We start from the raw sequence: 27,627 nt of genomic DNA on the forward strand, positions 1-27,627 counted from the left end.
TTGTTTATTATTATTATTATTATTATTATATCATACATATGTTTGGACATGCATGCTAGAGCACATGCGTGGAGGTCAGAGAACAACTTCATGGAATTAGTTCTCTCTTTCCACCTCTACATGGGTTCTGGGATCAAACTCAGGTCACCAGACTCTTGAGGCAAGTGCCTTTGCCCGTATTCTGATTCTTTATCAAAGCTTGCCTCAGTGTGAGACGGCTGTCATCAGAGAAGCAGGATCCAGGCAGCACACATGCCCCTATTCCTAAGTGGAGTTTTTGGTTCTATAAACAGAATGGTCACCTCACTGTGAGCTTGAGTTTGTCAAATGTCACACACTACATGTCAGAAGTGTGAGATTTGACATCACATGAGCAACATGGCACACATTTCCAAATCTATTTGAACTTCAAAAGACATGCCAACCACTTTGGCCCTGCTTAAATGGGTTACACTTTTGGTCATCTGGTACCTGATGTCCAAGAAGACTTAGAAGTGTGTGCGTCATTCGAAAGAGAGCCAAGAAAGTGAATTTTTGGTGAAAAGTAAATTAACTTGAGCTTTGGAAAGTTTGAGTTCAGCTGGGAACACAAAGCACATGAGGTCAGAGCAAGTCTATCTGAAAATCCCCTTGTGATATCACATTAAATCTGGACATGTCATTAGAGTCTGGAGAACTGAAAGCCAGGAAGCCTCCTCGAAGGGGAAAATCCTCATCTCGAAATCTCTGCAGAGATGGAGTTTTCTAATTCTACGTGCATTTTATCATAAGACAAAGAAAAAAGCCCTCAACAAAATGCGAAGTGGAATTTTCACCCAGAATACAAGGTTAGTATAGCACATTAATAGAGCAAAGGACTTAATTCTACTCAGAGATGCCATGATCTTTTCTGGAAAGCACTCCCAAGAATCCACAAACAAATGACTCAAAGTCAAACTCCTCAATATTCTAGGATACAAGAAAATGTGCCAGCCAACTGGATTACTATACACTAACAATGGACAGTCTGAGTGTAAAGATAAGAAATCAACTGTGTTTACCATAAAAAAGCAATAAAAAGAACAAAGCAACTGTGTTTACAATAAAAAGAACGAAACAATGAAAAGACCAAAACAATGCCATTAAATTTAACAAAAGAAGCACAAGACTTGTAAAGCGGAAACTACAAGGTATCACTGAGAAGACTGAAGGAGACTTTTTTCTTTAACACACATTAATAATACAAACTAATGGTCATTGCCCTATTTCTATACGTGCACATAGGTTTCTGTGCGCATATTTATGCCGTCCACTGCCCTAAGGCTTTCTTATTCCCTGTTTCCCTCTTCCATATCCCTAATAGACCCCTTTTGCGTTCATGTTCACCCTCCCCTCACGCTATCAATGGTATGAAAGAAAGCATATCACACGTATGAAAGAAAGCATGTGATATTTGTGTTTCTGAGTCTGATTTATTTCATTTAGCAGGGTTTTAATCACTTTTTTCTAAAATTTCTGGCCTTTATAGTTGAATCAGCTTTATTGTGCATATAGACTACAGTTTCTCTCTTTTTAATTTGTTAATAGGCACCCAGGTTGATCCCATAATTTGGCAATTGTGATAATGCTACAATAGACAGGGATGTGCAGGCATTTCTAGGGTGATCTAACTTCAATTTCAAGAAGACTAACACAGAGAAAGATGTGCCTTCTCTAACCAAAAGACTTCTAATGTTACTAAAATACTACATCTCTTGAAACTGACCTAGAGGTACGAGATGATACTGAATTAAAAATGTCAACTGGATTTCATGTATTAATTGACATGCAGACCCTAACACATAGAAATGCAAGAGATGGTCCAGTTAGATGACTTAGCAGGTAGAAGGGCTTGTCTTCCAAACCTGTCTGCGAGAGTTTGATCTTCAGAATCCACAGGGTGGAACGAGAACTGATTTTTGAAAGTTGTCGTCTGGTTACCACAGGTGCATGGTGACAGGCGTTCCCCACCCCCAACACACACACACACACACACAGAGAGAGAGAGAGAGAGAGAGAGAGAGAGAGAGAGAGAGAGAGAGCAAATAAATGTGTCTTCCTCTATTGCCTTCCACCTAATTTTTTGAGACAGGTTCTCTCTCTGAATCTGGAAGTCACCATCAAGCCTTTGGAATCTTCCTATTATCCACCCTTCACCGTTCAGCATTAAGGTTACAACATTAAAAACAAACAAACAAAAACAAAACAAACAAAAAAAAAACCGTGGGTGTTGGAGACCTGAACTCAGGTCCTCATGCTCACACAGCAAATGCTTTACCCACCGAGTCCCCCCCCCCCAAACTGTAAATGTTTTAAAATACTATGCTCATAAGTTTTTAAAATGAAATAATGGTGGATAAACTCACTTTGGTACTTAAAGCCACTGAACTCACTTCAAATAAATTAACAATTTTATTTTAAATGCTGATCTTTATAAAAGACTGAAAAATAGCATCTTTGCAACCATTTACACGATTTTTAAATTACATGAGTAAAATTTACAAGGAGACACAGCTATTAAAAGATCAAGGAGCGTCACAGATAGCGTGATGTCACTTCTTTGGTATTCTTGCCAGAAAGGCCATAACCCCAGAGAGATTGTAAAATGAGGGACATTCCACAGTGGGGCTGCTGAGATTATCTTAATTAGCAACAATGTCATGGAAGAAGAAAACAGACTAAGAGGAGTGGTCACAGGTTGGGCTATTTCCTCTTAATCCTTCCATATATATGAATTGTATGTGGAGCTTTGATACAAATACTAATCCCGTTTTAATTACAAACCACTTTTTTCTCACTACCATAAAAGACTGTATAACCCGCTTGATAGTCTCTTACATTGTTTTCAATATGCCCTTGTGTGGATCAACCCAAACTCATACTGGAGCACATGAGCGTTTTTGTCACTAGGTATCAGCCACTATAGGGATGAGGACTTGCTCTCTTCCGCCAGTCTCTACACACAGAGTAGCTTCTTGAGCCAGGCTGCACGGCCTATGCACAGCTCTGGCTAGGAAACGCCAAAGAAGCTGAGGCTTCCACCGCACGGCTGCATAACCAGGCCTCAGCACACTAACTCCTCCTGGATGCTGGAGGACTACTATGTCTAACTCGCAGCCCTATTTGGAACAAAAGCTTCTGAATATACCCACAAGTAGATATTGTAATATTTGTTCATCATTGCATGTATGCGTAACTTATGAATACATGTTTCTACTTTACCAATTACAGTAATGGATTATAACTATATACTAATAGATTAACTGTGGATAGCATAAAGTATATACAAAACAGAAAATGAGATATTAAATGTGCATTTGTGATTTGTAAATTATAAACAGGTACTTCTGAGTCACTTATGTGTGTATATTATTAAATATATAAATATATATAAAAACTAGAGGTTTAAAAGTCAGCCAAAACACAAGCAATAGCCAGGCATGGTGGCACACATTTAATCCTAGCACACAGTAGGCAAAGGCAGGTGGATCTCTGTTAGTTTGATGACAGCTTGGTCTACATAGTGTGTTCCAGGACAGCCAGGGCTACATAGAGAAATTCTGATACAAAGAAAAAAAAAAGGATCAGGAAAAGGGATTCTACTATTTTCTTTCTGCACACCAATATTCCACACTATTGTAAAAAAAACCACTAAACAGGGATATGGCCAATAGGCTCTATTTATTTTTTTTCTTAGAAAGAAAGCCAGCAGGCCAGTTTTCTCCACACCTTCAAACTGCTCCTGACTCAATCCTAGGACAGAAAGTCCATCTCAAACTACGTGTATCCCATCAGGCATTTCAAAGTGACTCCTGCAGGGGTCTGGTGACCTCTGTGCCATGTGGCTGTTCATTACACAGCTTGTATGTTGTCTATTAACTTAAGGTTCTTGGAGCCTGGAGGCAAGAGGCAAACCATTCATCTGTCCAACAGTTAACATGCTGTTAGCCTTCATTGTTCGAGGCCACTGTGATTTGTAGACCAAACACTGGCCGTGGAGTCAGAAAATCTGGACTTCAGTCTTTCCTCTGCCCCTTGCTAATGGCATGACCGTGAACATTTATCTCTGTGGAGGAATCCTCAGTGTGCTGCGGGAGGCAGTGTGACCTGGCAGGAGAGACGCAGCACCAGATTCAGATAGGGCCTGCTTACACCCCAGCCCTGTCACTTGGAAAACTTATCTTCAGTAGGTTTCTGCACTTGCCTTTTGTATTGGGACAATAGAATTATAGCTATCTCAGGGGCTTGTGATCAGATTCCCTGAATGTTATGAGAACAGACCTCAATAAATGTTTGTCGTATGTGACTCACTGAAAGGCAAGCAGAGTCACCAAATACCAGAGCATATGGAGGACAGGGACTTGTCCAATGCTATAGTTTGAGTTCTATCCTTTCTATAAAGTGAGTGAATCTGGATTCCCTCCATAGTGCTATGGTCCTCTCTAGGCTAATTCCCCTTAAGTAACCTCCTAGCTTGTAATAAACGTTTAATAGACTTTTTTAATGGGAGACAAGGAGAGGGAGGCAGAGCTATGACACTAAACTAAGGCTCATAAGCCATATAAAAAGGGTTAGGCATTGAGAAGGAATTTTTTTGTTTTTGTAGTGCTGCAGCTCAAACCCACAGCCTCGTGCACGCCAGGCAAGCACTCTACACTGAAGTTCATCCCAAATCTTTGGCCTTTACAGACAGGACCTCACTGCAAAGGCCAAGCTGGCCTCTAACTGGACATCCTTCTGCCTCTACTTCTTGTGTACTGGGATTGCAGGTGCGGAAAACCATGCAATATTCATTCACCATCACATTTGTTGATAACTTGCAATGGAGCAGGTATTACCCTCAGCATCTATGTGAATGGATGTACCCAATTGCCATAACAACTTTAAAACCCCCATTTTATAGTAGAGGAAACTGGGCCGCTAAAAGGTTCAAAGTTGCCCGAGATTTTCCAGTAGGAGGGCTAGAATTCTGACCTAGGGAGTCTCTCCAAGAAACAGCTCTCCCACTCGAGGAGGCAGGCGTCACAATTACCTGGAGTGCTTGCTCACACGCAGATGCCTGGATCCCACCTCTGACAGCTGCCGATTCAGTAGAACTAGAATGGAGTCCAAGCCTGCGAATTTGCCTTGAGACAGTAGTCAAGGGTGGCCTCAAATGTAGCAGAAGATGGCCCTCAACTTCTGACCTTCCTGCCTCTCCACCTCACAAGCCTTGGGATTGGATTATAGGCACAGGCCATGCCACCACACCTGCTGGGAAGTCAGGCCCAGAGCTTTGTGCACACAAGACAAGCACTCTGCCAACCCGACCACATCTCCGCCCCAAGGATTTAACATTTTAACAAGTTCCCAATGACACTGAGGCTGCTGGCACAGGGACCGCATTTTTAAAATCAACAATTACAAGTTCTGTGTTCTTTTAAAAAGTTTTTTGTATATTTATGATTCTTAACAATATTCTTTATTCTATGTAATATTTATGGGGTAGAGAATAATATTTTGATTAACATACATGCTGGGCTAGGGACATAGGTTTAGTAGTCAAGTGCTTGGTTTGTCAAGCATGTGCAAAGCCCAGGTCCAATTCACAAAGGAGGATGGATGGATGGATAGATGGTAGATGATAGATAGATAGATAGATAGATAGATAGATAGATAGATAGATGATAGATAGCTGATGGATAATAGATTTAATAATAAATAATAACAAATACAGACAGATTTGATAGATACTGTCAGGTTAATTAGTATACTTTTACTAGTTCTTAATGATGATGATGTTCAAAACTATTTCCTATTGTTACAGCCACCTTACTGCGCAATTAAACATCTGAAAATCTTGTTATTGTTCCATTATTAACAGCACTCACTGGTCAACGTTCCCCCACCCATCCTATTGCCCTAGCTCTCTGAAGTCTCTGGTAACCACTATTTGACTCCCTATATATTTTTTTAAAATATTCCACCAGTGAAAACATGTAATGTTTGTCTTTCTGCATCTGGCTCGTTTCACTTAACATAATGTCGTCCGGTTCAATCTATGCCGTTGCAAATGACAGGATTTCAGTTTGCACTCTTAACTCCCTCCCTGCCATTATCCAGGTCATTCCCCTGGGAAATCTTTCATTGACTCCTCCACGAGCCTCAAGATGAAGTGCAGATGCCTCCTTAAAGCATGCAGAGTATTTTGTGATCTGGCCTTATTTAGCTTTCTAATCTCATTTCCTTCTAGAATCCTTTATATATCCCATATTCATCTTCTAAAACTATTTTTTCCCATTGTAGAATGTACCCGAATGAACATGCAAGAAATTCCCCGTGACTTGTGTACATTTGCTGTTTCTTTTTGTTAGGGTGCATGCACCCTTGCACATTCCTGCCAGCAACAGTTGACAAAGTTGTCAGATGAGTTTCAGTCCATGCTTATCATCTGCCAGAGGCCGTACCGAATCCTGCTGCCCACCCTCACTCCTACTCGGAGCCAGAGTGAGGGGCCTCCCCAGGGTTCCCGCTCCCCGGGCTTCCCTCAGCCACAGCCTTGCCATCGCTATAATACTATTTTCTGTGTACTAGTGTCCCATACAACCTGGAAGCATCTGTTTTATTCATTTCGGTATTCCCAGTGCCTGACTAGTATCTGTTAAATGAGTATTAACAGGTGATAGTTGAGAAATATTACAAGAACCCAGATGACAGTATTAAAAGCTGCTTGGGGAGAACATGAAACTGAAAAAAAAAAAAAAAGCAACTAGCTCTTACTCTAAGCCTGCCTCAGAGGCAAGGTATGTTTTGACCACTCTTTGTCTCTACTAATTATTGTCCCCACTAATCCCTTTCTCTCCCTGGTCCCACCGTCTTCCAGTGTTGGAGACATTCTGACCACGCTTTCCAATCTTTCTGTCGCACACACTCCCCTCCATATTGACAGCAAGGCTGTCCCTTTTGCTGTGTGTGTGGGGGGAGTCTGAGTGCCTGTTTCTGGCAAGATCACACAACTCTAGTTTCTAGGCAAGTATACTCCCTCATGACTCGGGAAGCTCAGGAATGGAAGGAAATGGGGTAGGGCCATCTTTCCTGGGTTATTTTATTTTTCCTCCTGCATTGTGGTTTGTTTTCATTGGGGTCTTTTTTAGCTTTCGAGAAGAATGGAATGAGAGCTCCTCTCGTGCCTATAAATCTCTTGTTATTTTCTTCTCTTCCTGACATGAAGGCAGATAATGGATACTGATTGGCTTTGTGATTTATGAATTCTTTGAATGGAGGTTGCTCAGCTAAGATCTAAGAGGCATCAAGAAAAGCTTAATATTTATGACTTTCTTCTCCAAGTGACTGGCCTCGAGTTTCATCAAAAGAGTTGTTCAGCAGCCAAAGCAAACAGTAGGGAGAGTTCTACTTTATAAACTACAGCTACGAGGTAGGGCCTACCGCCTCAGCTAGAAATTCAAATAGAATGCACCGAGCAAACAAGCACCCGCTACTACAAGCAGCACCCACAGCAAACCTGGGAGAGAAGAATCCAACTTCCAGGATTGCTACACCACACTCAAAATACCGAGTTTCCGAAGAATTTGTTACCTATGGATAAACAGCCCAAACCCAAGACCCAGAACTAATGAATAGAAAGTGTATCCACAAAAGAAAAAGACAGGAAAGGAGAGAGAAAAACATACTTAAGAAGCCCATTTTTTAGACTTTTAAAATTCACCTATTTTGAATGTTAAAAAGGCTCAGGAGAATCATGTCTAAGAGCTAAAAGAAGATATGAGAATAATATTTTACCCAAAAGAGAATAGATTCAGACACATTGTCAAAAACCTTTTATTCTAGCTACTAAAGAGGCTGAGGCAGGGGATCAAAAGTTCCAGGCCTGCCTGGACTACAGAGTGAGTTCAAGAGCAGTCTGGGCAACTTAGTGAGATCCCATTTAGAAAAGAAAGTAGATGGCTGGGATAGAACACAGTGGTAGGGTATTTGTCTGGAACACGCAAGATTCGGAGTTCCATTTCCAGTACCAAAAAAAGAAAAGAAGGAAGGAGGGACAATCAGGAAAGCATGGAGATTTATAATAAAAAAAGTAGGAGATCTGGAATTAAAATATAATAATAGAAATGAACCGTTTACCAGAGCTGTTCAACGGTAGGTTTTAACAGGCAATAGGATGAATTAAAAACCTTGAAGATATTGATTAATCCAGTGTGAGAAGCAGATAGGGAGACAGCAGGAGACCCGTGGGACACATCTTAGTACAACAACGAACAATCACACACACACAAAAAGACTATTGGAACGAAGAATAGTCCGAACTTTCCCCAAATGGACGGAAAACGTTAACCTACATGTGAAAGAAGTCAAACCAGCTCCAAGAAGGAGGATCTCTGCAAGATCCACACTCAGACAGTATGGCACTGTGAGAGGCCAAAGATGAAGAGGACCCCAGAAGCAGAAACAGAGAAGCCATGCATCACCTAAAAGAGATCTGAAATAACACGAACAGTTCATTTCTCATCAGGAGCTGGTTGTGGCGGTCCAAGCCTGTCATCCCAGTGCTCATCCATGGCCACATAGGGAGTTCAAGGCCAGTCTGGCCTACATGAGACCCTACCTAAAAAAGCTCTCCTTAAAACTATGCACGCCACAAGGCAGTGGAATGGGAAGAGATGTTGAAAGTATTAACCAAAGGAAAAGAATAAAAGAAAGAAAAGAAAAGAAAAGAAAAGAACTGTGAGAATTCCATCTCGAGTCAAAATTATCCATTAGAGCGAAGGAGAAATGAAGGCATTTTGGATATTCAAAAAGGGAGAGATTATGCAGCCAGGAGACTTGTGAAGGTGTCCCTGGAGCTAAGACAAAAGAAAGAAGTCTCATGCTCTTGATCTATGAGAACGCCACAGTGAAACAAACCTGCTACTTTGTATGATAGCTGCAAAAATAATTGTAAAGGAGGTTTAAAGTCCAGTTAAAAATAACAAAAGAAATACCGTCTCGGCGGTGGGGGTGCACAGCTTTAATCTCAGCACTTGGCAGGCAGCAGCAGGTTGATCACTGTGAGTTCAAGGCCAGCCTGGTCTACAGAGCTAGTTTCAGGACATCCAAGGCTACACAGAGAAAGTCTGTCTTACAAAACAACAAAAGAAAGAAAGAATGAGAGAGAGAGTGAGAAAGAATTATTAAGATAGTAAACTTTATTTTGTTCTTATTTTTTACCTCCAAGACAAAAATAAATATATAAATGGGAAAGAGGCCTACACAGCGTGGCTAGCACCTTATATCATGAAACAAACCCATATATACATTTGAAATAAAAGGATACTAAAGAGCTCTAAGAACCCACTTGAAGAAATAAAGAATGCTTGTAAAAATAATATTTAAAAGCGATTTTCTTTTGTTTATTGAGACAGCTTCATATATGCCAGGCTGGTTCCAAACTCACTGTGTAACCAAGGATAACCTTGAACTTCTGATCCTCCTGCTTCCTCCTCCTGAGTGCTGGGATTACAAGTATATGCCACCACACCGAGCTTATTGGTAAGAAGGGACAGGGGAGGTGTTGGAGTAGAGCAAATGGAAGGAGGAAAATTAGTTTAATATATTAAATATAAGATAAATTTAAAGGTTTAAATCTATTTTCATAATCCCCTTGTCCTGACTATAAGAGACCACTGTCTAGAGTGGAAGTTACAGATCTATTTGGAACACACGATTCATAAGCCAGAGGGGCACACAGGAGAAGGTAGTGTGCTTGCCTAGGGCCACGCCACAGTCAAAGAGGAAAGACAAGGACTGAACACAAACCTACCTGACTGTGGACCGCTGAGAACTAGCCTTGAAACTGTTTCCTGTGCTATGTAAGGAACAATCCTGGGTCTTTCTCCACGAAGCTTCCAGCTGGGGCCTTTGAGAGGAAGCTCAAAGCATGCCGCCAGAGAGGCTCCTTCCTTCATGGCTTTTTGTTATATTCTTCACACATAGCGCGATAGGGGCCCGCCACAGATACGCAATAGTTCCTGCCAATGGCCCTTCCCCACACTTACCTCTTTCAGGAACCTGGAGGTTAAGGTAATTTTAGTGAAGAAATGTCAAAATTAGATACCACACCCTAAGCGTCTCCCCTTGTGCCACATGTGTGTGCGCACACACAGATGCATGAGCACACATGTTCAAGTTATCAAATTTATATGTGAATTAGGCATAATAACTATCCCACATACAGGATATAGAAACAGAGGCACCACACAGTAACTTATACTGTGTGTAGTTACATTATGATCCGTGGCAGTCTCCAGCGCTCATGGCCTCTCTACTTGATCATGTCAGTCCTGGCTGAGGTGACCTCCACTACAGATCCTAGTTCTCGAATAGGGTGTGGGTGCGGGCATTCAGACACAGGAATAGAATTTCAAGAGAACTTTTCACTACCTCTTGATTATCCCACTGGCCTGCTGACTGAGGTCTACAATTTCTCTCAGAGATTTGTTCCTTTGGCTTAATATCCCTGATTCCCGAAACCCAGGCCCAAGAAAGCAATGAAGGAATTATGATATGCTAGAGATGGTTTTATTGTCTGCGTACAAGCAGACAATGGAAGACGCAGTGCTATGAGGGGGGTAGTCATGAGAGCAAGTAGGGATGGAGGATCCACAGAAGAGAAAGTCAGATAGCCGCAATCCACAGAAATGCTCAGCCTTGTCAAATGCCAGTCACTGTTCTGGAAGCTCATCAGCTCATCCTCCCAGCCAACACTGAGTTTCTCCCAAGGAAAGACTTTTCTGTGGGAGCTCTGGAGCAAGGTTTCCCCAGGGGAATAACTGCTGACATCCAAGAGTTGTCTGTTTACCTCAGAATTCACTCGGTTGGCTGGGAACTGCTACTCAGCAAAACCCTTGAAGTGCCAATCAAGCCTGTCACTGCTACCTGGGAAACAGGCCCCGTCTGACTGCAAAGCGAGAGGGAAGGGGAGAGGCAGAGGCGGGGTAGCCTCTGGGTGTGTGCACAGGCTGAGGTGGGAGCTCTGACGGAGGGCGTGCTTTTGCCCGAACTTGGCTCTGCCCTTGACAGCTTCCATGACCTTGAACAAGTCTTTCTGGCTGCACATATTTCCTGACGTCTCGGTAACGGCTCCCACGTCTATCTCTCCCTAAGCCTCTCTGAGCTGCAGAGCCGTTGGTCTCAGGCCAGGCCACGGCCTCTCCCAGAGAACACTTACAAAATGAGACAAGGCTTAACTTCATACACCTGTCCATAAAACAAGGCATATTCCTGCTGCCTGATGTTGAAATCTATGCTCCAAGCTCCTCTGGCTTTGAATTTCAGTGTGACTCAGATAAATGTGTCTGAGCCTCTGCTTACTTATCTACAAAAGGAGTCTGTAACTGTACCTACATAGCACACAGAGGATTTGCAGTACACCTGGCGCATGCTTAATACTTAGCCTAAAATATTCAATTGTTAAAAGTGAGCAGATGATAGGCCAGCCTGGTCTACAGAGCTAGTTCCAGGACAGGCCCCAAAGCTACACAGAGAAACCCTGTCTCAGAAAACCAAAAAACTAAAAACTAAAAAAAAGCAAATCAGCAGTGGCCAGGTTTGATTTCCAAGTTCCGTTGTGTCTTTAGGTTAGGTAATTTCTCTATTATTGAGACTTTTAAATCAAACGAAGGCTAATTCAAGTGTTGTCTTCCTCTGGGGGTATGCACAGACACATGCCCTATCCCACACTTTCCGAGTGACCCCTGTGAAGGTCATGTGCCTAGCACACTGTCTGAGGGAAGAGAGAGCTTGGGACCATGTGACAGAGACTGTATTATGTGAGATCTCTGAGGCACACGAAAGCCCTGGCCCTGTTGGCCCGATCGCTCCTCCTGGTGCCGGGAATTCCCAGTGTCTCCTAAGGAGAAAGTTAAGAAGATATCCATAAGATGAACACTTTTTGGCCTCCACCCCCGGGGCCCTCTTACCTCCCTTGAGGTCCCTATGCAAACGCTGCAGTGTCTCCAAGTCCTGTCCTAAGTCCTTATCAAGGACTCCCAACTAGTGAGTTACTTACCAAGGCTGGATGGACAGAGTGGGGGTGGCCCGGACCTGGGACTGGAACCATAAAGCTGACTTCTAGCAGACAGGGGAGTGATGTGGGTGGAGCCTGGGCTGTGGCCTGTCTTCCTACTGTGCCCCACGGGGCACGCAGCTCTGTAGCCCCCTGTCTGTCTACTCTTGCAGAGGGACGTGAACTCCAACACCTGGCCAGCTAAGACTGAACTCTCTAGTCATTCCAATTTGGTCTAATGGGTGCAGAGGAGGCTGGTGTACATGATGGATCGTTTTTCAAAGAGATACATTTTTATGACTGCCCAGCCAGTACAGTAGCATAGAACTAATAGCTAACCAGGGGCTGCCAAGTACTGGGCCTGCCAGATTCGCTTTAATGACAAGATAAGAACATTTACAATTAGCACATTCGGTCTGTAAATGGGCTTCACTCTACTCCTCGCCCTCCTGGCCAATGGTGTCTTCCCAGGTTTTCGAGAACGTGGCGCCAGGGTGTACAGTCCAGCTTTGGGGGTGCCTGGTGAGGGGTGGGAGATAGCCAGAAGGCAGGGATGTGGCTTCAAACCCCAGAGTTACAAAAAAGACATTTGGAACGAACTACAAGGAAAGCTAGCTAGTGAGAGGGGCCCCCTTGCTGCTCCCTGATAGTGCCAGGAATAGAGATCCACTTCTGTTTCCTCTCCCCCAAAATGGAATGAATTGACAAAGGTCCTGTGTACATTCCCCCATGGTACACACACACACATTAACGCACACATGCATCCTATACACAAGTCCTTTGTTAAGCTCTGAAGCAGGAAGTGGGAAATTAAAAAAGAGGGCTTCCTGCCATCCGCCGAAGGAGTCAGCCCTGAGTGATATAGACCAGAGTCCCTTTCACGGACTCTTCGAGTTCATCCTGGATGCAAAACAGAAAATTTCCAGGGCTAAAGGCAGGAGATTTGCCTCCTGGAGGCTCAATAATCCCACAGTTGCCCTGTGGGTGCTGTGGGTCTGTCTGTTTTTGGTGAGGAAACTAACAAAGAAAAAGCCCCAGTCACCGATTCTTGCTAGGTCTGCAGAGGCAGATTTTTCTCCTTCATACATCTTTGTCTGTTCAATTTTGTTCTGGTTTTTTTTTGGGGGGGGTCTTCTGACTAGCGGGGAGTTTTGGAGTTGGCGGGGATGTCCAAAGCCCCAGGCTGGGTAATCCAGAGAGGCTAGCGAGACCCTCTTTCCTCAGAGAGCAGGACATGTATGAGGATGGAGAAGACGTGACTTAAAGGGAGCATTCCAGAAGGAGCAGCAGCTTAAAGACAAGCAGGAGCCTGGCAAGATGGCCGGAGTGTTAAGAACAAGGGAGCCCTCTGACCTGGAGGACTGGAGGCCAGGAGGAGGAGTGTGAGGGACGGAGAAGAGAGTAGGGTGTTCTTGCAGGTATGAGAGTGTCCACTGCTCCTCCTCTGTGTGTGTGTGTGTGTATGAGTGTGTGTGTAAGATTGTTTGACTGTGTGATGGTGTGTATGAGTGAGTGTGTGTATGAGTGTGTGTGTGTGAGTATGTGAGTGTGTGTGTGTTAGTGTATGAATGAGTGTGTGTGACTGTGTGACTGTGAGTATGTGTGAATGTGTATGATTGTGTGTGACTGTGAGTGTGTGACTGTGAGTGTGTGTATGAGTGAGTGAGTGTGTGTGTATGTGTGAGTGTGTGAATGTGTGTGTATGTGTGAATTGTGTGTGTGTGTGTGTGTAAGTGTGTGTGTGTATTGGGGGGTTGCAGACTGATGTGATTTTGATCATTGCAGTCCAGCACAACAAGGCCCGACTGGTAGCCTCGCCTTTGTAGAATAAATCTCTCATCCTCAAAGACCCGTGTGGGTCCTAGGAAACCTGTTGGAGGTTCCTGCCCAGATGCAATAGAGAAAACCAGGCAGCTGCGCCTGGTGTTTCCTGAGGAAAACAAGGAAGCCTGTGCCTGGCTCCGCCTCGCCTGGGAGAGGAACATTGTGGTGGGAGCCTCCATTCCCAGACCCTGCTCAGCCTCTCTGCTTCCACTCCACTTCCTCAGCCCTAGTTGGGACCCCATTCAAACCAATTGAGTTGAAGGTTGAGAATAAATTGTTGAGTTGAGGTGGATTTTTTTTTTTTTGTCCTTTGTTTTATTTTTCTCTTTGTTTTTGCCCAGACTCCATCCTGGTGGCCTTTTCACACTTAACCTATTGTCCACTGCCCATTGGCAACAACCTGGGCTTGATCCCAAAAGCAAAGCCTGCTAGTTTCTAGATAACCGTGAGTCTGGGAAAGCGTGGGACTCAGGGTGTCCCCAGAGCTCAGCAAGCCAGCTCCCTTTCTCTGTTCTCGGGGGCTGGCAGGAGTTAAAATGCAGGCCAAATCCCCTCCACTCCACACCTGCAGAGGGGACAGTAAGCGTAATCTGCCCCCAGTAACTGGCATACAGGGTCTCATTCACAATTCACTGCCTTCTAAGGGGTACTGCCTCTCATGAAGCGTTCTTTCAAGACCCTTTAGTCCAAGGAGCCGCTACTGCTAACAGCCGAGCTACCCTAATCTGGTGGCTAGGCCTCCGCTTCTCTCCCTCAGCACATTTTTAAGGAATGGTGTTTTCCCCCCTCTCGCGTTTTTTTTTTTTATCATCATCAAAATATATTCACAAAACACCCACATCTCTGTCCACACTATAAATCAGGGTGGGGAACCTCTGGCCCACAGCCCAGATCTGGCCCTCAGCTTGATTCATCTGGCATGTGGGGGATACTGTATTGGCTGCCACAGCTGCAAGCTGGAGAATAATGCCTCCCTCCCCATAGCTCTCCCCACCCCCAGCCCTGCTGGGGCCTTCCCACTCCAAATGGAACCTCGAAAATAGCCAGGCTCCAGTGTGTGAGTTTGTGTGTGTATGTGTGTGTGTGTGCGGGCACACACATGTCGGGGGACATCTCCTGTAACTCCTTCAGTTGCTACACACACACACACACACACACACACACATAGGGGGACATCTCCTGTAGCTCCTTCAGTTGCTACACACACAACACACACACGTAGGGGGGCAGCTCCTGTAACTCCTTCAGTTGCTACACACACACACACACACACACACACACACACACATAGGGGACAGCTCCTGTAGCTCCTTCAGTTGCTACACACACACACACACACGTAGGGGGACATCTCCTGTAGCTCCTTCAGTTGCTATTAAACAGGAAATGGAATGAGAAAGCCAACGAGGTGAGTTTCGGTGTGAGCAAAGACAATATTCAGTGGCCACTTTGCAAGTTTTCAGGACGTGGCAAACATTTTCTTCGCTTAGTGTTTGGCCCCGAGAGCTCATGCTTCCCTCTGCAGGAGAAGGAACTCCATAGCTAGTGAGCAACAAGTTCCCACACAGCTTACAGCAGGACCGCTGTAAACATTCAGCCCTGTGGGCCATCCTTGAAGGAGCTTGCCTGCGGGCTTCTTTTCCGTTATTTCTTTTGCTCCTTACTAATTTATTATCTATCTACTTATTTATTTCAGATAGAGTCTCAGGTAGCCCTGACTTGACTGGTACTTATGACGTTGTCCAGGCTAGCCTTGAACTCCCAGTAATCCTCCTTCTTCAGCCTTCCCTGTGTGGAGATGACAGTCATGTAGGCCACCAAGCCTGACCTCTGCTGGCTCTAGAGTCATAGCCATGTGGGAATTCTGTAGTACCTAGAGATTTGCCTTCCGTTAATTAATTCTGACAACTGGCTCTCTAAAGGGTCATTTGAAAAGAGGGACACATGGCTAAAGGATGGAAATTGTGTTCATCAATTACTTAGAATTTGACTGAGACAAAGTCTTACCCTGTTGTTCAGGTCAGTCCAAGACTCAGCAGAAAACCAGACCCGCCTTGAACTTGCGATGTTCTTTTTGATTCTGCATCCCAAGTACAGGGATTCAGGAATCTACCACCATGCCTGGCAACCAACTAGATCAAAGTTTAAAAGACTGAAACTCTTCTGAGGTTCAAAGCACAGAGATGCCTCTTTCTTATTTGCCTAGCTAGGTCCTTACTAATTGAGGAAAGGAAAGACAGAGAGACACACAGAGAAACTGAGGAGAGGTCTCAGAAAAACAGCCATCGTGGAAGGCCTCTCCTCTCATACATCAAGCAATCTCTTCAGATTTTTCCCGCATCACTTCGTTGCCTCAGCTCCTGGAAGACCAGGTTGGGATGATGGCGCTGAGCTGGTCAGCTGAGACCCAGAAACTATACCCCAATAAAATCGAAATGTGTCTGTTCAACACAACAGTGTACTTCCAGGAGCACCCAGAAGTGCAATGGTTAAAAACAAACAGGGGCGAGGTAGTCTCTTCGAATGTCAGATCATCTGTCTGTCTTTTATTTATTTTTTTTTTTTAAAAAAAAAGGTGGGGTGGGATGTAATATGAAATCTACAAATCCTAGAATCCTCGTGGGCTCACAAATGCCCTTTGCTGACACCGCAGGGCCACAGCCAACTGCTTGGGTTTAGGAAAAGCCAGGGGGAACTTTAGACTGAGCCAGGAAAGAAAGGCAGCTGCTTGGCGGCAGAACCTAGGGGCCCCCCAGATTCCTATTTCTGAAGGCCCAAGTGACTAGAAGTATAGACTAAAAGGAAAGCTTGTTTGGGCCCCTGACCCCACCTCCAGGGGTGGTCTCTAAATCCAACAGCTGGTACTAACAGTCCTGGCAGCCCAATCCTCCAAATGAGAACATCTTGTCCTCCCAAGATCCTTGGAAACCGAGGATTTGCTATGCTCATTACGAGAAGGCTCTGGCACCCTTCAACCCATTTGTACCTCTTCATCATCTCACTAAACATTTGTTGTCTGGCAGACACAGCTGCGGCCACCTAAGCCATCATGGCCCTAGACCTGGGGAAGACCCCGCTGAAAGGGACCAAGTGGAGGAGCGCCTTGGAGAGCCGTCACTCCTAGAAGCCACTGGACTCCACGCGACTGGTCACAGAACCCCACGCCTCTGTCTTCACAGTCTCCTTGCATCTTCCCCTGTTATGGCACTCCAAAAAGCCAGTGACTCAAAGGAGCTTGATTCTCCCCAGAGGGAAGTACATAAAAACTACGGGAGTGTGAGGAAGGAAATCAAAATAGCAGCGCATCTCGTAGCCCGGTGACCTATTTCCTGAATTGGATACTGGACTCTCCTCGCAGAACAGACGATTGTGATGTGCTAGTATTTTCACGCGGTGCAGCCCTCTGGCATAGAGGCGCTGCCCCATTCCTTCCCAAGGAAATTCCACGGCAGGCAATGTTATGATTAGTGGACTAATAACACTTGTCGTTGGAATACTCCAGACAAAGCTGCAGTGTGGACTGGCCTCCAAGTCCCTTAATCACCTATTTCATCATCTTGACACTGGAGCCCTGGCAATGGGGATGGGCTTGTGGATCCCAATAATTAACCAAAGGGACAGCTGCTCCTTTGCATGGGGATCTCCCTTCCTTCCATTCATAATTCCAACCCAGTCTGGGGTGTTAACTAGTGTCATTACATTGGCCAACACTGGATGGCCGCTTGGGGGTTAGGGGTTGCCATGACCTAATTCTGAAGCAAGTCACCTGCTGGTTCACTCATGACATTCACATACACACAATTTCCTTGTGACTCGCTTGCTAGCACTTTGGACCAGGGCCAGTGGAGAAGCCAGGAAATGCATGAATGTGCCTGAAAACTGATGGGGAGCACCCCCAATTCCCAACTACAATGGTGTGTTTCTTTACACTTCCGCTTGACGTTGCAAGGGATGTGGAGGAAGAGGTGCAGAAACTCTGTACATACCAAAGTATTGTAGGAAGCAAGCTGGGTGGATGGACAATCAACGGGAGTAGAGGAAAAGGAGGGACGGTTTTTTTTTTTTTTCATCCTGGTCCCTTTAGATTGAGCTTCAAACCGAGTGGGAATTAAGTAGTTGAAGGCGTGTGCTTATAGGCTCTGAAGAGACTCACACATGAACATGGGTGAACAGAGAATGTGAAAGCAGATGAGTAGAAGAGAGGGAAGCCGACAGAGTCGAACAGGGAGAAGAAGCGCCTTTGGGGAGGCATTGGTTTCTCATAACTGCTGAGTACTGGCAAACCAATAGACCTGAGCTTCTTTGTAACCCCGAGAGCCATCAGAGTTCCTTGGCCGCGTCTTCGAGAAGTAAATAAAGAGAACACTGAGATGAAGGGAAAAGCACAGAGTGGGAACAAGACAGGATGTGAGAAAAAGGGAAAAGCTGGGAAAAAAAAAGTAAAGGAGAAAGGTCAATTATTGTTGGAAAGGGGTTTCCTGACAGTAATACCTGGGATCCCTCAGCAGAAGCACTGGAGCTTGGGGGCTCCTGGAGATGACCTCAGGGAGCAGCTTCTCCAGTGCACAGAACTGGACTGTGTGAAACGCTTGGGCAGCCCTTTTGGAGACAGCATACACAGTGCACAGTTCTCCGTGCTTTCCTTCCCACAGATGTTCGCTCCCTCCCCAAGGTTCCCGACACAAGTATACTGTTCAAGGGGTTCAAACAAGCTCTTTCCCAGGATGAGATGGCTCCCCCTGGGGTCAGCTGGGAAAATCTTAGGTTTCCAGCCCCTCTGGGCCCAGGTACCAAGAGAGAAGAATTGCATCTGCTCCCTTCTCCACCCACTCTGGGAAGGACAAATTGTGCAGTGACCAGACAGCTCCTGGAGCAAAAAGGCTCAAACATTCTCTGGGAAAGTCCCACCCCAATCCCGTTCCCACTGACCTTTCCAAAATTCATTTGGCTTTGTCTTAGGCTCCACAAGTTAGGAAAGTTAGTTTCCAAGGGAGCTTGAAAGAGGCATTCCCAGCGCGGGATTTAGAATTCTTCATTTCCACCCAAGTGCCAGCATAGCGTTTAGGGCTGTTTCTCCCTCATGTTTACACAGTGACGCAAAACCTGTTGATTTGTTTAGATACAATTGTCCCTCCGCAGGACTGATGGCATCTGACAGGATGGAATAATTAGGAAATTTACAGGAAATTATTATGTGAAAAATATGACCACAGTCAAGGAAGCCTGATAATCTATATGAAGAATTCAGGGTAAGACTGTGCATAAAAATTTGTCATTATGGATTTATTGTCTTGTTATCCCAAAGAAAGATAACTCCATCGAGAAAACATGTTTTATATTGTACTATTAAAGACAAATTGAAAAAAAAGATTCATGGGAACAGTGACACAAAATGTTCAGTTTTTAAATTTCTTCCCGGGGAAAAAAATCTGGGAAGTAATAACTTTGCTACACCAAATCATTTTTTAAGAAATAACACAGTAGGGTGTGGGAAAGGTATTTTGCTAAATTACTTTATTGTTGTTGTTTATATTTTTCAACTTAAAGTTGCTTTTGGCTCTTCGTAGCTCAGGGTACAAAAGATGGGGATTGCTTTTTTAAAAACAGACATTTCTTTAAATGAAGGCATTCAGAGGCTGGAAGCCTAGCTCGGTGATAGAAGGCTTGTCTACTATGTGTGAGGTCCTGGGTACCATTCCCAGAACCACATACATAGATAAACAAATAAATAAGTCCTTCATGAATAATACTCCCTTGCCCACACAAGTGAGGGAGAGAGCTTGCCTGAGACACTTAATCCTGAGCCAGCAAACGAGAGGCCTAACTGCAAGGAAGAAATGATTAAGCCTGTCTTCCACATTTGCTCACACAGTATGCTTCTTGCCTTACCCACGCCCCGTCCCTGAGCTCTCTTTCAATTGCATCATCTGATAACGGCAATCCAGCCTGAGTTTGGCCCCGCATGTTGATGAAATACTTGAGCCAGAATGGCAGCCTGCAATTCTTTGACGTTATATATCTAAGCTGACTATGCACACGTCTTAGGAGCCATGAATTTCATTCCCAGGTAAACCTAATAGAAAAGCATGCCTAGGTTTTCAAGAAACAAAACCAGAAATGTTTCTAACAGTATATTAGTCAGGACGGAAAACAAACCAAAAGTTGTATCAAGAACAGAAAGGGGCCGGGCGGTGGTGGCACACGCCTTTAATCCCAGCACTTGGGAGGCAGAGGTAGGCGGATCTCTGTGTGTTCGAGACCAGCCTGGTCTACAGAGCTAGTTCCAGGACAGGCTCCAAAGCCACAGAGAAACCCTGTCTCAAAAACCAAAAAAAAAAAAAAGAACAGAAAGGGCAGTAGTGGCAAATACTCGTGGAATACTATGCAGGAACAAGAAGAATCATCAAGAGCTACAGATAATATATTAAATTTACAAGCATGATGCTGAGCAAAAAAAGCCATCCAGCAAGAGGGAATATCTTATTATGATTCCATCTCAACAAAGTTCAAATTTAGAGAAAAAGTAATCTGTTAGGGGTCAGGCCAGTCATGACATCTGACAGGGGAATGGTTGAGAGGAAATTGAATGGTGGTTCCAAGAAAGATACATTCACATCTCAAATGTGAAGCTGACCTTGTTTGAGGAAAAACATTTTTAAGGCTGAGTCCCTGACTGCCCTTAAACTCTATGTAGACCAGGCTGGCCTCTAACTCAGAGAGATCCACCTGTCTCTACTTCTTGAGTGTGCAATTAAAGGTGCAAGCCCCCATGCCTGAGGAAGGGGTCTTGCAGATGTAACTAAGCTATGGATCTCAAGATGAGATCATCTTGGATCATCCAAGGAGGCCCTTGGCTCAAATGTTCAGGGTTCATATGGGAGGCAGAAGAAGGAAAGGTCCAACAGAGGGAGAAGTCGGAGGCAGAGAGTTTTAGACTGACGTAGCCACAAATCAAAGCATACTGAGAACCGTGAGAGCTGAGGAAGGAGATTTCTCTAAAGTCCCAGGAGAAAGCAAAGTAAGTCTTGCTGTAAAGTTGATTTAGGATTTCTGGCCTCTAGAGCTGTGATGGAATAAGTATCTTCCTTCCTTCCTTCCTTCCTTCCTTCCTTCCTTCCTTCCTTCCTTCCTTCCTTCCTTCCTTCCTTCCTGTCTGTCTTTCTTTCTTTCTTTCTTTCTCTCATTTTTCTTCTCTTCCTTCTTTCCTTCCTTTCTTTTTCTTTCTCTTTCCCACTCTCTTTGTGTGTGTGTGCGTGCACGCAATGACACGCATGTGGAGGTCAGAGAACAACTTTCAAGAGTCAGTTCTTGCAGGGCGGTGGTGGTGCACACCTTTATCCCACCACTGGGAAGGCAGAGGCAGGTGGATCTTTGAGTTTGAGGCCAGCCTGGTCTACAGAGTGAGTTCCCAAACTGCCAGGGCTACACAGAGAAACCCTGTCTCAAAAAACAAACAAACAGAAACCAGAAAACGAAAAAAAAAATCAACCAACAGAACAGAGCCAGTTCTCCCTTTGTGTTCCAAGGCTGGAAACTCCTTGGGCTTGTGAGGAAGCTCCTCCCACCACTGCATCGTCTACACTCCTTTCAGTTTTGTTGGTACCTTTTTGTTTGTTTGTTTTGTAAAGGGGCCGCATATTTCAGACTAGCTTCAAACTCTAGATAGCTCAGCAACCTTTAAACCCTTGATACCCTTCCAACCTTTGCCCCTCAAGAGCTGGAATTCTAGGTGTGCACCGCATACCCAGCTTAATTTTTGTTGTTTCCAGACACCAAATGAAAGTCGCTTTGCCAAAGTCACAGCTCATTAGTTAACGCAGGGAAGTTAATCCTGTGTCTTGTTCTGGTTACATGGGGACATTTATTTTTAAAATTCAGCATGTTAGGCAAGTCATGTTAAGCAAAATAAGCCAGACTAAAAAAAGACAAATGTTGCATGCTCTGTAATATGTAGAATGTAGATTTGAATATAAACATAAATGTGATTTGAAGGTAGAAAAGAGACTACTAGAAGAGGAGGAAGAAACATGATATTGTATCTGTCCCCATTCCTCTTACCAGCCCCCCAAATTTCTTCCTTCTCTTCTGGTTATTTTGTATGTCCATTTTAAAAAGGAATACACCAAATGGAGTTTTACATTTATGGACAGTCCTTCCAAAGATGAGCAGTTCATTTCCAAACAAGCTAAAGAGTGGCGCACAGTGCGAGTGCCTTCAGTGCCAGCTACTTGGGAGGCTGGACAGGAGATATCTTGAGCCAGGAGACGGAAGCAAGTCTGGACAGCATAAGGACACTTCATCTAAAGCAAAGAAAAGTTCAAGTTGTCCACTAATGATTCACATTCCTTTTTCTATGTATTCTATACTTCAGTGAAAATCCATTTTAAAAGTCGATGATTCTGTAATCTATTTTCCAAGTACTCAACACTTTGAATAAACAGAGGCTGGCTTTACGAGTTTTTTTCCCTTTTCCTTTGAATTATATGAGGTTTTGTTGTTTGTGTTTAAACTTTGCTCTATACAATAGGAGGCATCCTGTTTTTTTTTTTTTTTTTTTTTTACAGGGTTTCGTATAGGCCAGGGTGTGGAGGTCTCGAACTCATTCATTATGTAGCCGTCTCTAAGCCTTAGATTCTTGGTTCTTCTGCATCTCCCTCCAGTTGGTTGGGATATATAAGCATGTGCTGCCATGCCCAGTTTATGTGATGCTGATAATTCAACCCAGCTTTGTGTGTGCTAGGCAGATCATCTACTAACTGAGCTGTAGCCCCAGCCCCAGAAACTCCTGGTTATCAAATAAAAAAATAGAAGAAACACACACACATGCACGCATGCACACACACACATGAACATGCACACATACACTCACACGTTCACACACACACACACACACACTTGGGCTAGGAACACGGCTCAGCAGTGGAGTGTTTGCTTAGCAGGTATGAGGTCCTAGGTTCCATCTGAAGCCAGCCCTTTCACACAAAAGTATGCCCCATACCAGTCTTTCCTCCCACTCCGGCACAATAAAACCACAATGCCAGAGGCAATGTGCAAACATCCAAATCACACGGATTTTTCTCTCGGCTGATGTAGGCAGTAGAATAGTGAAGAGACAAGTGTCTGAAAGTTTTGAGTTGTGAGCAGACACTTTCAGAGTGGCCAGTACCTTATGTTTGCTCCAACAGGGCAGTCGTGACCCCATTGTGATGACCGACAATTGTTTCTGAACCCTGCCTAACTCCATCTTATCTGGTAACTTTGGTGTGGGTTGGAGCAGAAACTTTCCATATCATTTGTGTATGGTTAAGAATGAGATTCAGAAGTTGGTCCTGGTGGCTCACGACCTTAATCTCAGGACTCGGGAGGCAGTCGAATCTCTGTGAGTTCAAGGCCAGCCTGGTCTACGGAGTGAGTTCCAGGATAGCCACGGCTACACCGAGAAACCTTGTCTCGGAAAAAAAATTGAGATTCAGAGACAATTTCCTCTGTCTTGAGGGGGGAAAAAGAACACACTTGGCAGCCGACAAACAATAAACCAGTGGAGGTTTCATATTTTTCCAAAGAATGAAATGCCTCCAAACTGAGCATGTTTCCCATTTTCCACTCTCCCCGGCAACCCCGGGCAGATGATTTTAAATGCGCACTCTCCTCTCCCTGGCTTTGAAGAAGCTAGCACTTGCCAGAACTGTGGACTCAAGGCGAAAGCCAAGTGCAGATGGAAGTGGCTGTGCAGAGCAGGCCCAAATTCCCTCAGCAGGGATTACTGACGAACAAAGCTGGCAGGGTGCAGATTTCAAACAGTCACAGGTGCAGAGAGGGCCAGGCTGGAAGCTTCAATAAGGGGCTTTGGGGAAGGGTGTTTTCCCACCCTCGCTCAGGCAGCTCTCACGCATGTCTGTTTGGTGGTGGTGGGGGTGGGACATTGCTGCCTAAGTGCAATGATCAAATCTGTAAGTTCAAGGGGAGATCATCACTGAAGATGGGCACACAGGCCTACTCTTGCCTCCACGCAAGCTTTGGCCCTCCCTCACTGCCTGCTCTGGCGCTGAGAATGCAAGACATTGAAGAAAAATGAAAGAATAGAGTTTGGGCTTTCTTTTTCAACTCCGAGAGGGCTTTGAAAGGCCAGAGTCGTAACAGGCCAGGTGTGGTGCTGTACGGGTAACCCCAACACTCTGGAGGCAAAGGTAGAAACACCACTGCCAGCTTGAAACCTTGCCCTAGAAAACCAAACAAATAGGTACCTAAAAAATAAGATTAAAAGAACATTTAAAAACGAAGAACAATGACAAACTACGAGTAAGACAACTTTTGGCAATGACTTAGGTGCTGACTTCCTAGAGAGGCTAAATTAGGTTCAAATTGATGAGTCCTCTGAGTTCCCTCCTACGCTGGACTCCCCAAATGTGTGTGTTTTGTTCTGTATGAATGTCCTGTCTTTTCCCCCTCTTTGAGTATAAGCAACAAAGACAAAAAGGGCTGAGCCTCCTATTTCTGTTGTCACCTCTGAGCTGTTGTCATCTACACCCAGCTGTTAATATTTAAAAAAAAAAAAAAGACACCAGGAAAGTGAAGACAGACGTGAAACGCCGCATGTTCCGAATTAAGTCACTCTTGGATGGCCACAACAGTGACTTCTTCAGCAAGACGAAAAGCCGCGCTGGAGGATTAGAGAGAGAGAGAGAGAGAGAGAGAGAGAGAGAGAGAGAGAGAGAGAGAGAGAGAGAATGGTGGGCTAAGAGTGCACGTGAAGAAAACTCCTCTGCAGAAGGTAGGCGAAGAAAAGCGGTGCTCGTGAGAGCAGATAATAAAGTAGCCAGCTTGACAAGAAGTCGGAACATTAGGTAATGTGAAGTGTTCAGCCTGAGACCTTGACTCCAACATTTCCCCCCTAATTCAGTTTTGTCTGTGTGGCATTCCAGCCAAATGTTCTAACTAAAAGCCCTTGAGGAAAAGTCGGAACATGAGACAATGGTTCATAATTCGATTCTATCAGCATGCACTGAATGCAGACTGTGTGCTCAATGTTCTGTTCGGTGCTGTGCAGAGAGTGTAGAAAGCAAAAAGCACAGTCGATACCTGCAAGAAGCTCACCAGATGGGGAGCGCAAAGAGTCCGACAGAAAACAAGGAGAGCAAAAAGACACAGGGCTGTAAGATGGCTCAGTGGGCAAAGGCACTTGCGGTCAAGCCTAAAGACCTGAGTTCAATTCTCAGGATCCACATGATAGAGGGAAATGAGTGCACAGACATATGAAAACACACACACACTAATAGTAATAAAAAATTAAATAATTTTAAAAATAAAAATAAATAATGAAGACAAACATTACCTATTTCTAAGATGCATGGTTCAGGCATGAATAGGCAATTCCACAGCAGACAATACCGAAACCACTGAGAATAGGTCTTGAAGACACACGTATGGCAGATAACGAGGTTCTCAGAAACAAGACCATCGCTATCGGTCTTTGGAACTAATGTTAACAAGCCTCAGTCACAACTGCTCTAAAACAGGAATGATGATAATCATCATTGTATCTACCTCATTGGGTTGTGGCTCGAATTATTATCAATAAATGTGGGGAGCTTAACACGAGGCCCACCACAAAGCAGCTGTCCCCCAAGTTTACTGTTGTATACTAAGTAAGACTGTTCTAAATAGTTTACATTTTATATAGTATTTAGAACCTTAATGTTTTATGACCTTTTAGATTTCTTTAGTTCATTTTTTATGCATATGAGTATTTGGGCTACATTTATGTATGTGCTATGTGTGCATGTCTGGTGCCCGTGGAGATCAGAAGAGGGTGTCAGGTACCTTGGAACTGGAGTTCCAGACAGCTATGTGCAGCCATGTGGATGCTGGGAACTGAACCTGGGTCCTCTAGAAGAGCAACAAGTACTTTTAACCTCTGAGCCATTTCTCCCACCTCTGTCCTCTTTATATTTTTGAAAGCTAGACTCTCAGTATGTAACCCAGACTGGCATGGAACTCTTGAAGCTCCTGCCTCAGTCTCCTTAGAGCTGGGATTACAGATCTGTACAGCCAATGCTCATTCCTCCTCTTTTTTTTTTTCTTAAAAATTTTGTGTATGTGTGTGTGTGAGAGATGAAAACCATTTCCTTAGAAGCCCACAGCAAATGTTCCTTTAGCTTTTATTGCTATGTACTAAAGCCAGGTATATCTGAAACATCCCAGGGGCATAAAATTATTAAGATTGACTCTGGCCAATTAGACTCCATCTGCTGGAGCTCGAAGCAATAGCTAAAACTGTATTTTGCTAAACAATGATGAAGAGCTTAAGTGGATGGTGAGCAATCAGACCACAATGACCACCATCTTAAGCATAATATAGCTGAGCTCCTTAATGCTAGAGATGACAAAAAATAGCCCTTGCTGCAAGCAATTGGCCTCTCCCTGAGAGCCAGCTGAAGTTAAGGTCTACCCCAGTGACCTCTTTGGAACTATAGTCATATCCGGAGTAACAGGAATGCCACTGCCTGGAAAAACAGGCTCCTTTTCTAAAATGGGCTTTCCCTTCTGGCCAGACCGCTTGGTCCATAACTTCAGTTGATAGGATCTTTGGGAGAGGTTTCCTTGGCCTTTTGTTTGAATGCTGTGCCCCTTTATGATTCTATACATGAATAGGAAACCAGCCCTTTCCAGCTATGTCAGGACCCTGATTAATGCCTCAGTAGCAAGCACGACCTAAGCCATAGGGAGCTGGGTTCCTTCCTTTCCCAGAAGGAAACTAACTCGCTCTCCCTTTGTTTAAAGGTGCTGGGCTAAAAAACACCAGCTTTAGTTTCAGAGGAAAGCAGGGGGGTGGCTATAATCGGCTCCCTTCTCCATTCCTCTGCTCTTTCTGTGAACTTGGAACTGAATCAGCCTTGAGAAGGAAAGGTTCATCCGAGACAAGGCTGAGGACAATGTATGTAGACACAGGCAAAGCTGCAAAAAGTCAGTCACAGGCAAGGGGCTGCAGAACTCAGTGTGACTCATGGTTTTAGAGGGTGTGAGACCAAAGAAAGGCCCGTGGACCTTAGGGAGCAGCGCTCCTCACTCGCATCTTCCTGGAGCTGTTTTTAATTTTCTAAACTCCCACACCTCCTATGGAGTAGTTTCAATTCCTTGTCTCACCTCTGCCTTGTCTCCCTGGGCAGGCTGACTTACCCTTCCTCCCCTGGCCTGTCTGCCTAACTGCCCAGCCATCCCAAGAGACAGGAAGACACCCTTTACAATTCTCTGTGTTGGCTCCATTTTCACTGCCTTTCTGGAGTTCACATCAATGACTTTAAAAACATCTTAGTAAATGGAGATAGAGAAGTTAGATAGGATTGTGGTCACTTTGGCCCTCATTTTTCTTGCTGCTTACAGAGTAGGAAAATTCAGTGCTGTTTTTGGATTTGACCCAATACCTTTTCTGTCCAGAATGCCAATAATTCACTCTCCAAGTGACTTGCTTGGCTCCACTGACCATATCACATACCATATATTACAGATAATTTATCACAGTCATTGGCAAAGCTGACCAATGCCCAAACTCCACTCATGGGCCCCAGCATCAATACTGCCAAGAGGTCTGCACACATCCTCGTTAGGGAGACACAGCGGGCTGCTAAAGCAATCTACGTGATTCGAGGCGAAGGAGTGAAACAAAGAAGACTTCCAGGCTTTTTGGATAGTAACAGTACAATTGCTCTTGGACTGCAAATACTTCAAAAATTGTATTTTCAACATGA

At 44.5% G+C, this 27,627-nt stretch overlaps 1 protein-coding gene across 1 annotated transcript in view; it reads right to left on the reverse strand.

Moving 5' to 3' along the window:
- The window catches only part of Plac1 (placenta enriched 1), a 133,517-nt gene extending 121,499 nt beyond the window's left edge, over positions 1–12,018 (reverse strand). The window contains exon 1 of the mRNA XM_057760797.1: positions 11,973–12,018. The gene's annotated coding sequence lies outside the window, so the exon portion shown is untranslated. The remainder of the gene's footprint in view (positions 1–11,972) is intronic.
- Between the last annotated feature and the right edge of the window lie 15,609 nt (positions 12,019–27,627).

The sequence above is a fragment of the Chionomys nivalis genome, chromosome X, assembly GCF_950005125.1.
Source record: "Chionomys nivalis chromosome X, mChiNiv1.1, whole genome shotgun sequence".
Taxonomy (NCBI): Eukaryota; Metazoa; Chordata; class Mammalia; order Rodentia; family Cricetidae; genus Chionomys; species Chionomys nivalis.